At 41.0% G+C, this 11,153-nt stretch overlaps 1 long non-coding RNA gene across 1 annotated transcript in view; it reads left to right on the forward strand.

The window, feature by feature from the left end:
* LOC140849938 (uncharacterized) overlaps positions 1 to 10,495 on the forward strand; it is a 47,012-nt gene extending 36,517 nt beyond the window's left edge. The window contains exon 2 of the long non-coding RNA XR_012132376.1: positions 7,608 to 10,495. This is a non-coding gene — a long non-coding RNA (uncharacterized lncRNA). The remainder of the gene's footprint in view (positions 1 to 7,607) is intronic.
* The last annotated feature ends 658 nt before the right edge of the window (positions 10,496 to 11,153 follow it).

Below are 11,153 nucleotides of genomic sequence, written 5' to 3' on the forward strand. Positions count from 1 at the left end.
GGAAGCCCCAGCTCTCCATCTTCCTGATTTGTCGAAGCCCTTCTCATTATACATTCATGAGAGGTCCAGTCAAGCTCTAGGAGTCCTAGGCCAATATTATGGCCCATCCTTTGCCCCAGTAGCTTATCTCTCCAAGCAATTAGACCCCACAGTTTGGGGATGGGCCCCCTGCCTATGGTCATTAGCCGCTGGACAGCTCTTGCAGAAGGAAGCTCATAAACTAACATTCGGGGCGCCCCTTACCATTCTGTCCCCACATCACCTAAAAGATCTCTTAACCTACAAAAGTTTACAGACTCTCCCTCCTTCCAGACTCCTGACCTTACTGTCCTCTTTCCTCCAAAATCCAGACATTTCTTTCCTCCCCTGCCAGCCCCTGAATCCGGCCACTCTTCTTCCTCTACCCTACTCTCCTCATACTCCCTCGCATGATTGCCTGGAAGCCCTTCACAACTTCCTTCTGTGCCACTCCACTATCTCCGAAGGAGCCCTCTCACACTCTGACTTCATCTGGTTTACTAATGGGTCCTCCTTTAAACATGAGGGCACCCACTATGCAGGATACGCAGTAGTCTCCTTTGAAGACATCATTGAGGCACGAGCCCTACCCTCTGGTACAACCAATCAACAGGCTGAACTCATTGCAGCCACCAGAGCTTGCACTCTGGCCCGGGACACGTCTCTCACACTGTACACTGACTCCAAATACGTATTCCACATTCTCTTGTCTCAAGCGGCAGTATGGAAAGAACGAGGCCTCCTCACCACAAAAGGAAATTCCATAACTAATTCAGCCTTAATTACTAAACTTCTAGAGGCTTCACAACTCCCACACCAACTAGGCATAGTCCACTGCAAATCACATCAAAAGGATAACTCCCCCATTGCAAGAGGTAACAACAAAGCCGACAGAGTAGCCCGGTCAGTCGCCCTATCAGAAGACACACCAGACAACAATCCATCTGCCCTTGCGGTTTTAGCCTTATCACAAGACACCCTCTGTTCCCAGGACAAAGAGTCTCTCTTCTGCTTCTTACATGATCTGTTCCATCCCAGCCCCCAATCCTTGATCCATTTTTTACAATCCTTTTTTTTCTCTCTCTCCTGAAGACAAAACCCTACTTAACCAAATCACCCCTTGAAACTCTGCATCTCCCATTCACCCCCTTTGCCATCCATACCCGAATCATGACTTTTTCCTCCTTTACTGCTCTCTCGCTTTTTCCCCTCATTCCTATTGTCTTCCCCGCCACCCCAGCCTCCTTTGTATGGCGATTCAAAGTCAGACAGACTTACACACAGCATCAAACAAAAGTTACTGCCCTAATTGCCACATCAGACTGCCCTCTGAAAGGTTGCTCTGAGCCTTTATACCTCCACTTTCCTCCCTCCACTGAAGTGTTCACTAGCAGCTACCCTTATTCTCCCTACCTCTGCTTCCTCTATGACCAAAAACAAGCCTATTGCAGGTGATGGCCAGACACCTACTGGGGATGTCCCTACTGGTCTTGCACCATTCACTACATGGGTAACTCCCAGTACCCACAGTATTACTCCTCCAACCGTTTCATGAAATATCCCAACGGCTCATTCTCCTTATCAATCCCAGATCCCTGGAACTCTCAATGGGCTGCCGGAGTCACAGCCTCAGTTTACTAAGGGGGGCCCTCGACCCCCCACGGTGCCCTTCATATCTCTCGAAAGTATGTTCCCTCTCATTCCCAGATCTCTCAAGTTGCATCAGATAGCAGACATTCCAAAAAAGTCATTATCCAAACTCTCGACGGCGCCTCTTCATCTTCTTATCCCCGCCCCTCTTCCAATTTCTCCTACTCTTGGTTACAACTCATTCAGGACACCACCATCTTTCTCAACCACACCCTTAACACCGCCAATTGTTTCTTGTGCGCATCACTACAGCGCCCACTGCTGGCCGCCGTGCCCCTTAATATTTCCAACTACTCCTTCCATGCAGAAGGACAACCCCTCCACCCCCTGGCAGACATACCCCTATGGGAACCAGAATACGCAGATAATCTCACCATCCACAACTGTGTAGGCCCAACTCCACCCCCCTCCAGCGCACTTCACTGCCTCTCTATCTATACCCCTACCTCCGGCTCTAAGACTTTTACGCAACCGGGACACTTCTTTTAGTGTAATGGCAATCTTTTCAACTCACTGCCTCCCAACTCCAGCACACCCTGCATTCTCGTCCCCCTAATCCCACAGTTTACACTTTACAGCATGGCAGAATTCCTTGAGCTCCAACTTCTCTTGCCCTCGTGCACAAAAAGGGCTGCTTTCCTTCCCATCATAGTCGGTATCTCTTTGACCACCTCAGCCGTTGAGGCAGGATTTTCTGGGGAAGCCTTGGGTCACTCTCTATGGGCAATTAGAGATCTCAATGCCAAACTTGAGAGAGCCCTGACATCCGCTGCTGATTCCCTGGCCTCTCTCCAAAGACAGGTCACTTCGCTCGCTAAGGTCACCCTTCAAAACCAGCGGGCCTTAGATCTGCTTACAGCCGAAAAGGGCGGCACCTGCGTCTCCCTTCGAGAAGAGTGCTGCTATTACATCAAAGAATCCGGCATTGTAGAAACTAACATTACCAAACTCACCGACCTTGCCTCCAGTCTCCACTCTGCTTCCAATTCCAACCCATTCTCTTCAATACTAACAAACCCCTTCCTCACCTGGCTCTGGCCCATTGCAGGCCCCATAATAATCATTCTTCTCGCCTGTCTCTTCTTACCCTGCATAATAAAGTTCATCAAAATCCTAAGTCAGAAAAATCTCTAATCAAACTTTCAACCAGCTTTTACTCAGGAACTACCAGCTTTTAGCCACAGAAGATCCCTCACCCTCACGTAACCTCCTCACCACATGTTGAGATGGACCCCTCTCTCCGCTGGAAACTGTTCCTAGAAACAATAGCCGCAGACGCCTAGCATCTGGCACCCGTATCCTCTTGGCACCACCATTAGAATGAACAAGTCCTCGACCTATGGTTACAGGGAACCTTCATTGATTTCCAACCTGAAACAGTTCACATCTACTCATCCTTACTGTCGGGAGTCCTATCAACCCTTTCCTCCCAGTCCTCAAGCCCTCACTCCCTTCTATGCCCCTGTTCAGCAAGAAGCAGTCAGAGAGAAAGCAACGTCCACAACCCCATAGAGAAGAAAGGGGGGAATGAAGGGCCCCCACCCATAAGATGGCGAACTCACCTCTCACCCCCCTCTAATCCCAGCCCCTAGCCAATAGCCACCAGCCCCATAGAAGTGACACCTCAATCAGCTAATGCCCCTTCCTATATAACCCAGCACCTTTCCCTAATAAAGTGGAATTCTCTGGTGAATTGCTGCTGTGTGCTGCTCCTTTCCTTTCAAGAACCCTCTCCTTTTCTCTCTGCAGTCAACTTCTCTAGTGACAGACCAGTTGCCTGCAAGGGGTGATGGGAGGAGGAGCTGAGGGGGTCAGTCTTGGGGTTTTAGGCAATTGCCTCCATTTGCCATACTTTGAAGATAAAGATGGTAGGAATTTCCATCTAGTTGAAAAAAATGATAAGAAAGGTTATGAATCAATGATGGCATGTCACCCAAAGAGGAAGCTATCAGAGTTAAAATTAAGAGGATAGAATGTCTCCAAAAGCCCTTTCCAATGAAAGTATGTTGATTCTTTTTCCTTGGGCAGAGATTATGTTATAAATTCAAATTTGTTATCTATATATATACACACACATACATACACACACACATACACACACACACACATATATATGCAACTATATATATATGTAACTCCCCAGTGTGTGAATTTCTTAGATTCTTTATTTCTACATTAAAGCTTCCTGTGAACCTGTGAACTCTTTGGTGATTCCATATCAGAAAACATCAATAACCCTTTTCATACTTTCTTTTATGATAGAAACATCACATATAGTTAACAGTATCTAATTTAATATGTCATGTATCCTAACACTCTCAAAGAAAAAAAAACATAGAAAAGAATGGAGACACTTACTAAAACCATAAAGTTATCCCACAGAGTCAGACTAGTGATATTAACAGTCTGAACATGGTTTGTGGTAGTTCTTTAGAAACTAATCTTGAAAATTAGGATATAATAATCTATGCATCCCCCTTTTCTCTTTTTGATTGTTCTGGGCCCATGATTTGCCCCCATATCCTCTTATTCTCCTTAAGTTTCTCTCTAAGGGTTAAGAAGGTTTACATGTTTAATATCCATAAATCAGTTCTTGTTGGGGTTCTCACCCCTATATCCTATCTGTGTTGACTGTGGTTCCTGAAAAATGCAGTACAACAGGCACTGCAGGCAGAGGCACTTTCTTTAAACCTGATGTCTTCAGTTGGGTTTCCTTGCAGCAGGGCCTGTGGCAAAGATTCTGCACAAGTGGTTTGTTGAGGAAGTGATCTCTGGTGAACTCTCACTGTAAGAGGATGAGGAAAGGTAGCATAGAGGAGGAGCTAAATAGGATATGACTTCAGCTGAAGTTGGCCTCATTCTGATCCCATGGAGAAACTCTGGAGCAAGAATGGTACCACAAAATTGTCAAACATTGAGGCTGGGGGGCTTTTTGTATCCCTGTATCAGTTAGTGGCTGCAGGCCCCCTTGGGGAAAGTGTAACCACCCAGTCATTTCTGGGAGGGAGGCATCATAGCAGATCCTTTGAGAAGGACACAGCAGCTGGGGGAATGGTGCATCAGTCCAGTACAGGGGAGGTGGGACTATCACTAAGAATGTCTATTACACCTAGGCAGACTTACTGTCTTGAACCCCTGCTTCCCTTCCTATTCTGCTGACCTTAGCTTAGCCACCTAGAAAGAACCATAAAGGCATCATGTATTATACTCCCCTCAGTTTAGAAAGAAGATCCATCTCTTGGCATTCAGCATCTTCTTGTTCCCTGAACTTGGTAATAACCCACACGTCAACTAGTGTTCCAAACTTTGAATCCCAAAGTTTACCCTCATGTCATCAGGCCTTGAAACCCTTTCATCTTCTCTAGGTCTATCAGCTCTTTCCACTGGCAAGAGTTTCTATTCACCATCTAGTCTTGGTCCTGGTAGGGCAGTGTATTAGTTATCCAATGCTGTGTAATAAATTACCCCAAAACTTTAGACAACAATAAAGATTTACTTTTCTTAGGGTTTCAGTGGGCCTGGCTGGGTTTTTGGCTTAGGGTATTTTTTTTTTTTTGCTTTTGATGAGTTTTATTCAGATGTCCACAGGGGCTGCCATCATTTGAAAGCTTGACTGGGAATTGAGTATTGCTTTAAAGGTGGCCTGTCACATGGCTGGCAAGTTGGTGCTGGCTATTGGTGGGAGGCCTCCATTACTGCCCATGCTCTCTTCACAGGGCTCTTTGAATGTCCTCATGGCATGGCAGCTGACTTCCCCAGAAGGAGTACTCCCAGAGAGCAAGGCAGAGCCAGTGACTTTCACGGCCTGTCCTCAGACGTCCCACACTGTCATCTTCATCAATAGCTCTGATTCCGGGTGGGAGGAGATTGCACAGAGTGTAAATACAAAGGCAAAGGTCCTGGAGGGTCACCCTGGAGGCTGACTCCAATGGTAGTGATTTCTTATATTCTTTCTCCATATTTTCCTGCCTTCCTCCTGCCTGCTTGGCAAGAGTAGTGGCTCCTTATGTCTCTACCCATGATTTATTCATTGTGTATCCTCCATTATTTCTCAAAACTCTTACTTGAATTGAGTCACATAAGATGTGGAACTGAAAGTTTATTCAAATTAATCAATGTTAGCAGTTTCTAAGCTTTCAGAGCTACAAGCATTGCAGGAGTTGGTGCCAATGCCACACTCTCCTTATCTCTAATCTTCATGATTATATGATCTTCCATTATGCCTCATCACTTCTTCTTGGAGAGTCCTCATTTATAAAGCATGTCTGTTCTCCTGTAGCTACACTTCTGTTCTCTCCCTGGGTCTTCTACCATCCACTCTAGTGCTTGTCTACTTAACCACAAAGATTCCAAAATTAAATCTCCTTCCCTCAAGGCAGCAATGCTGAGATTTGGCTGTATTTGAGCTTGAGCTGGAATTGCAAAATTTGGCAGCTTGGCAGGTGAAAGATAGAAATGCACATTAGAGGGGCCCAGTCTCTGAAGAAACCAAGGCTTTTGACCAAAAGCTACCATCTGCAATGTCAGGTGTCAAGGGAGAGTGATAACTGCTTTCACGGGGCTTGGATGTCATAGTTTTCCATTTTGACTATAGACAGAAGCACTGTACAAAGGTTAAGGAGGCTCTCTGCTTACCCACATGGGGTTTGAGACATTAATGAGAATTTGGCTAAGCCTGACCTCTCTGCCGTCTGTGGCTCTCATTCTCTTCCTACCTCTGTGATGCTTTTCATCTGCTCTAGGACAAAAAAACTGTTCCATTGACACAGGCAAGATACCTCTGTCAGCTGTCTTACAAAGTATATGTCATTGGTCACTAGAGGATATAGAGGGTATATATTCTTTCTATGGTTCAAAACCTCAACTACAGATCACAAATATTTTAGGTTTTGCAGGGGTCACATATGGTCTCTGTCACATACTCTTCTTTGCTTTTGTTTGTTTACAACTCTTTCAAAATGTAAAAACCAATCTTAGCTCTTGAGAGATGTACAAACACAGGCCTCTGGCAGGTTTTGGCCCATGAACTGTAGTTTTCCAACTCCTGCTATGTCAAACAACTTACAAATGTAGCAATAATGGCTCCAACAAAATTGAAAAAAAAAATTAAATACAGGTCACAGCCATTTGAGAAGTACTGATTACTTTAAACAGCTATTAGAATCTCAAAATAAACTGCAAACAACTTGCTAAAAACAGGCACATTCAGAGAAAAGGGCCAGGAAATGAGTTACTTAATAGCCAAACTTATCACCCCAAACAGGAAGTCACATAGTTGGTAAAATGTAACAATGTGATTACCTACAACTAATGTAAATAAAATGCTAGGACAAGATGCAGTATAAGAAATTGAAAGGGTTCCATGTTGTCAGTGTGATGTTGAAGTATTGATGACATGTTAGACATCTTGAAGAGGTTCTGTGAAGTAAACAGAAAACCACAGTTTCTCTATCTAGACTGATGACTCAGCAGATTTCACCAAAAAATGCCATGCTGCAGCATTGGTAAGACTTGCAAGTAATTGTGAAATTCAAGAACATAAAGAATTGCCTACAAGAAGCAAAGGCCAACATATAATTAGTGTTTGGTCCCCATATCTACAAACAAAGAGTCTGCCTTGGGAGAAGAGTATTGATTTCCATACCGATGGTGCCTTATCAATGGTTGGTTTTATGAGAGCATTTGCATTTTGTTGAAAGAAAAATTTCTTCACATTGTCCTAACACATTGCCTTTTTTACAGAGAAGTGCTTTTATCAAATACTCTCAGAAAATATGAAAGAAAATTTTGGATGATGCTACAAAATAGCTAACTTTGATATACAAAGACTAATTAATGAGAATATTTCAGAAATGTGGGACTACCTGGGCAAAGATGACATAGATATCTTGCTATATACATAGAAATTTGGTGACTTACCAGACGTTTGTTTTCAACAGGGTTCTTGAGCTGAAAGATGAAATTTAGAAGTACTTTCAAGATAATATTGGCCAGATTTTGCTAAGTGCTTTGAAGATGAACAATGCCTGCAGAAAGAGGATACTTGGCTTCTCACACACACTTTTCATCATGTGAACTAGTTGAGCAAGTTTCTGTAACTTGAGAAAGCGTTTTGACTTCAAGTGACAAGATTCTTGAATTTAAAAGATAACTGAGAGGGATTCCTGATGTAGGTGATGATGGAATAAGACTCCTGTGCAGCAAACAACTATAAAACTGGAACACAAAGCAAAAAGCAGTGACCTGAAGGCACTGGAGAGAGAATACATGCAGGTAGACACTGGTGAGCAAAAAATACTTGAATGAGGGATGCTGTATAAAGGAAGCTCGCTGTATCTGTGACTTTTAGTCTGGGTGCATGGCCAGTGCATGGTGAGAAGGTGTTAGTAGAAAGTCCTGAGTCTGTCTGATAGGGGACTCCCCAGGTGATGAAGAGAGGAAGAATCCTAGAAGAGAAAGTGACAGGAAGAAATTTCCAAATTTTATCAGTTTTTCTAACTAATTCCTGAACCACAGATGCATGAAAGAGACTCAAAGCATCTTAGTTAAAGACAGATGATCTAAACTGAGATTGGAGTTGCCACACAAGAAACAGAGTTGCATAAGCAAAAGAAAACCACTTGTTAGAGAAAAACAACAAAATGAAGAATTTACACAACTTATTATTCACAAAGTCCAGGATAAATCCAAAATTTCCCAACATAAAAGGAACCAAGCAAATGGAACACTTCCTCAGGAGAGAAGAAAATCAATTGAGTGTGAACTTGAGATAAACTAGATATTAGAGGTAGCAGGCAAAGAATTTTAAGCAGCTATTAATAATGACTCTCAACAAAACATGAACTCAATAAATGAAAAAAGAAAGAGAAAATTTCAGAAGAAAAATTAAAAAATACAAAACCTGATGGAAATTCTAGGACTGAAAAATACAATACCTGAAATTTAAAAATCACTGAATGAACTTAGCAGCTGAATGTAGATGAAAGAGTAAGTGAACTCAAAGCTCAATAGTAATTTTCCAATGTAAAGAACAGAGAGCTAATAGAGGGCCTGGGAAAGTTCTTGTTCCCAACAGCCAGAGTGGAAAATCTCACTATTTATGTAGAATCAGCTAAGATGTTTGCCTCAGTGGTCAAAAGAAAATTAGTCCTAGACTTAAACACTGCTATAGTTCCACCTAAGAAAGCTTGAAAGCATCTCCTGAAAGGATCAAACTGTTGCCAAATAATTGAACTGTGTCTAAGGACAAAGAGCAAGAATATATATAGGAACACAGGTTAAATCAGCTAAATTTAACAATGCCTGGCATACAATAAAATATTACCAGGAGTATTAATTTTATATTATTGCACAGACAATTACCACAGACTTTCTGGCTTAAGACAACACCCATTTATTGTCTCAAAGGTCTATAGTCCAGAAGTCCAGGCAAGGCTCAACAGGGTCCTCTACTCAGTGTCTTCCAAGTTTGTAATCAAGGTGTTGGTCAGATCTCATCTGAGGCTCAGTGTCCTCTTTCAAGCTCATTGACTATTCACAGAAGTCATTTCCTTGTGGCTGTAGAACTCACAGAGATGGTCTCTTCTTCAAGGCCACCAGAAACACATTTCTCTGATTTCTTCTGTCTCTGCTTTAAGGATTCCTTGTTAACTTCACACCTAAATTTGCAAGACTCACCAAAGACAATTCATCTCTTCAACTGATTTGGGATTTAAATTTCATCTGCAAAATTTCATCTTTCTTTTGTTATATACTATAATAAAATCATGAGCGGAATATCCCATCATCAAGGCTAAGGAATTATAGGAGAGCATTGGTTCACTGGGATCATCTTATAATTGTGCCAGCTATACTAGGCATGAAAAACAACAGAAAAATATGACATACAATGATGAGAAAATTCAATGGGTTAAAATTAAGTTAGAAAGAATACAGATGATAGAATAGCACACAGGGATATTTAAACAGTTATTATAGCTATATTCTGTAAGCTCAAGAAGCTAGAGGAAAGATCAAATATGTTAAATAAGATATAAAAAGATACAAATGTAGCTTCATGGGATGAAAATAACAATGACTGAGATAAAAAGTGCACTGGATGGAATTAACAGCAGATTAGATGTTCTAGAGGTAAAGAATAGTAAATTTAAGGATAAATCTTTATAAATAATACAAAGTAAAAAACACAGAGAAGAAAGAATAAACAGAAATGGCAAAACTTTAGCAGACCTAATATCTCTGTAATTGGAGTCCCCAAATTTATGAGGGGGAGCAGGATAGAAAAAATATTTGAAGGAATATGGTTAAATATTTTCAAAATTTGATGAATACTATAAACTCATGGACCCAAGAAGCTCCATGATTCTCAAACATAAGAAACATGAAGGAATTACATCAAGGCACTTCAAATCAGATTGCCCAATCCAGTGATAAAACCTTAAACCATATAGAGCAAAAGACTCTGTTTTTTGTTAGTTCTCAAAAATTATAGGAGAACAAGAGTAAAAATGACAACAGATGTTTTGGAAATAATGCATGAAAGAAGACAATGGAGCAACAGTTTTAAAGTACTGAAGAAAAAAACCCTGACAGGCTAGACTTCTGTACTTGGAAAAAATATCCTCCAGAAATAAAGGCAAAATTAAGACTTTGCTTCAGACATACAAAAGGAGAAAGAATTGATCAACAGCACTTCACTAGAAGATATTTTAAAGGAAGTCCTTCAGGCAGAAAGATAGGAATACCAAATGGAAATCTAGACCCCAAAACCAGGAACACTAGAAATGGTAACTAGGTGAATAAGTAATAAAGACTTTTCATTATTAAATTTGTCTAAAATACCATTGACTTCTGAAAGCAAAAATAATAAAAGTGGATCATAAGGCTTATGATATATATAAAAAAATGTGTGACAATAACAGGAATGCCAAAAGAAGAGAAATAGAAACTCTTGTAAGGTTCTTATATTATGCATGAAGTGGTAATATATCCCTTGAAGGCAGATGTGGAAAGAAGTTAAATATGGATACTATAAACTCTTAAGCAACAATAACAAAAATTAATACAAGTAATTTTCCATAGTAACCCAACAATGGAGATAAATGAGTCATAAAAACACTTGATTGAAAAGAATTAGAAAAATTAGAAAAAGGAAAAAAGAGCAGATGGGGAAAGTTGAAAATAAGTAGCAAATCATATCAGTCATATCAATCAACCCAATCATATCAATACTCAAATTAAATGTAAATATTTAAACACTTTAATTAAAAGGTTGACATTGCCAGATTTGATATAAAAGCAAGATCCATCTCCATCTATATGCTTCCTGAAGGAAACCCACGTTAGGCATAAAAATATAAATCGGTTATAAGATGGGATTAGATATGCCATACTAAAATTACTTAAATTTAAGCTAGACTAACTATATTAAAATCAAAATAGATTTCCAAGAAACGAGTAGTGCTGGAGATAAAGAGGGTCTTTTC

This window comes from Manis javanica, chromosome 6 (genome assembly GCF_040802235.1).
Source record: "Manis javanica isolate MJ-LG chromosome 6, MJ_LKY, whole genome shotgun sequence".
NCBI classification, from domain to species: Eukaryota; Metazoa; Chordata; class Mammalia; order Pholidota; family Manidae; genus Manis; species Manis javanica.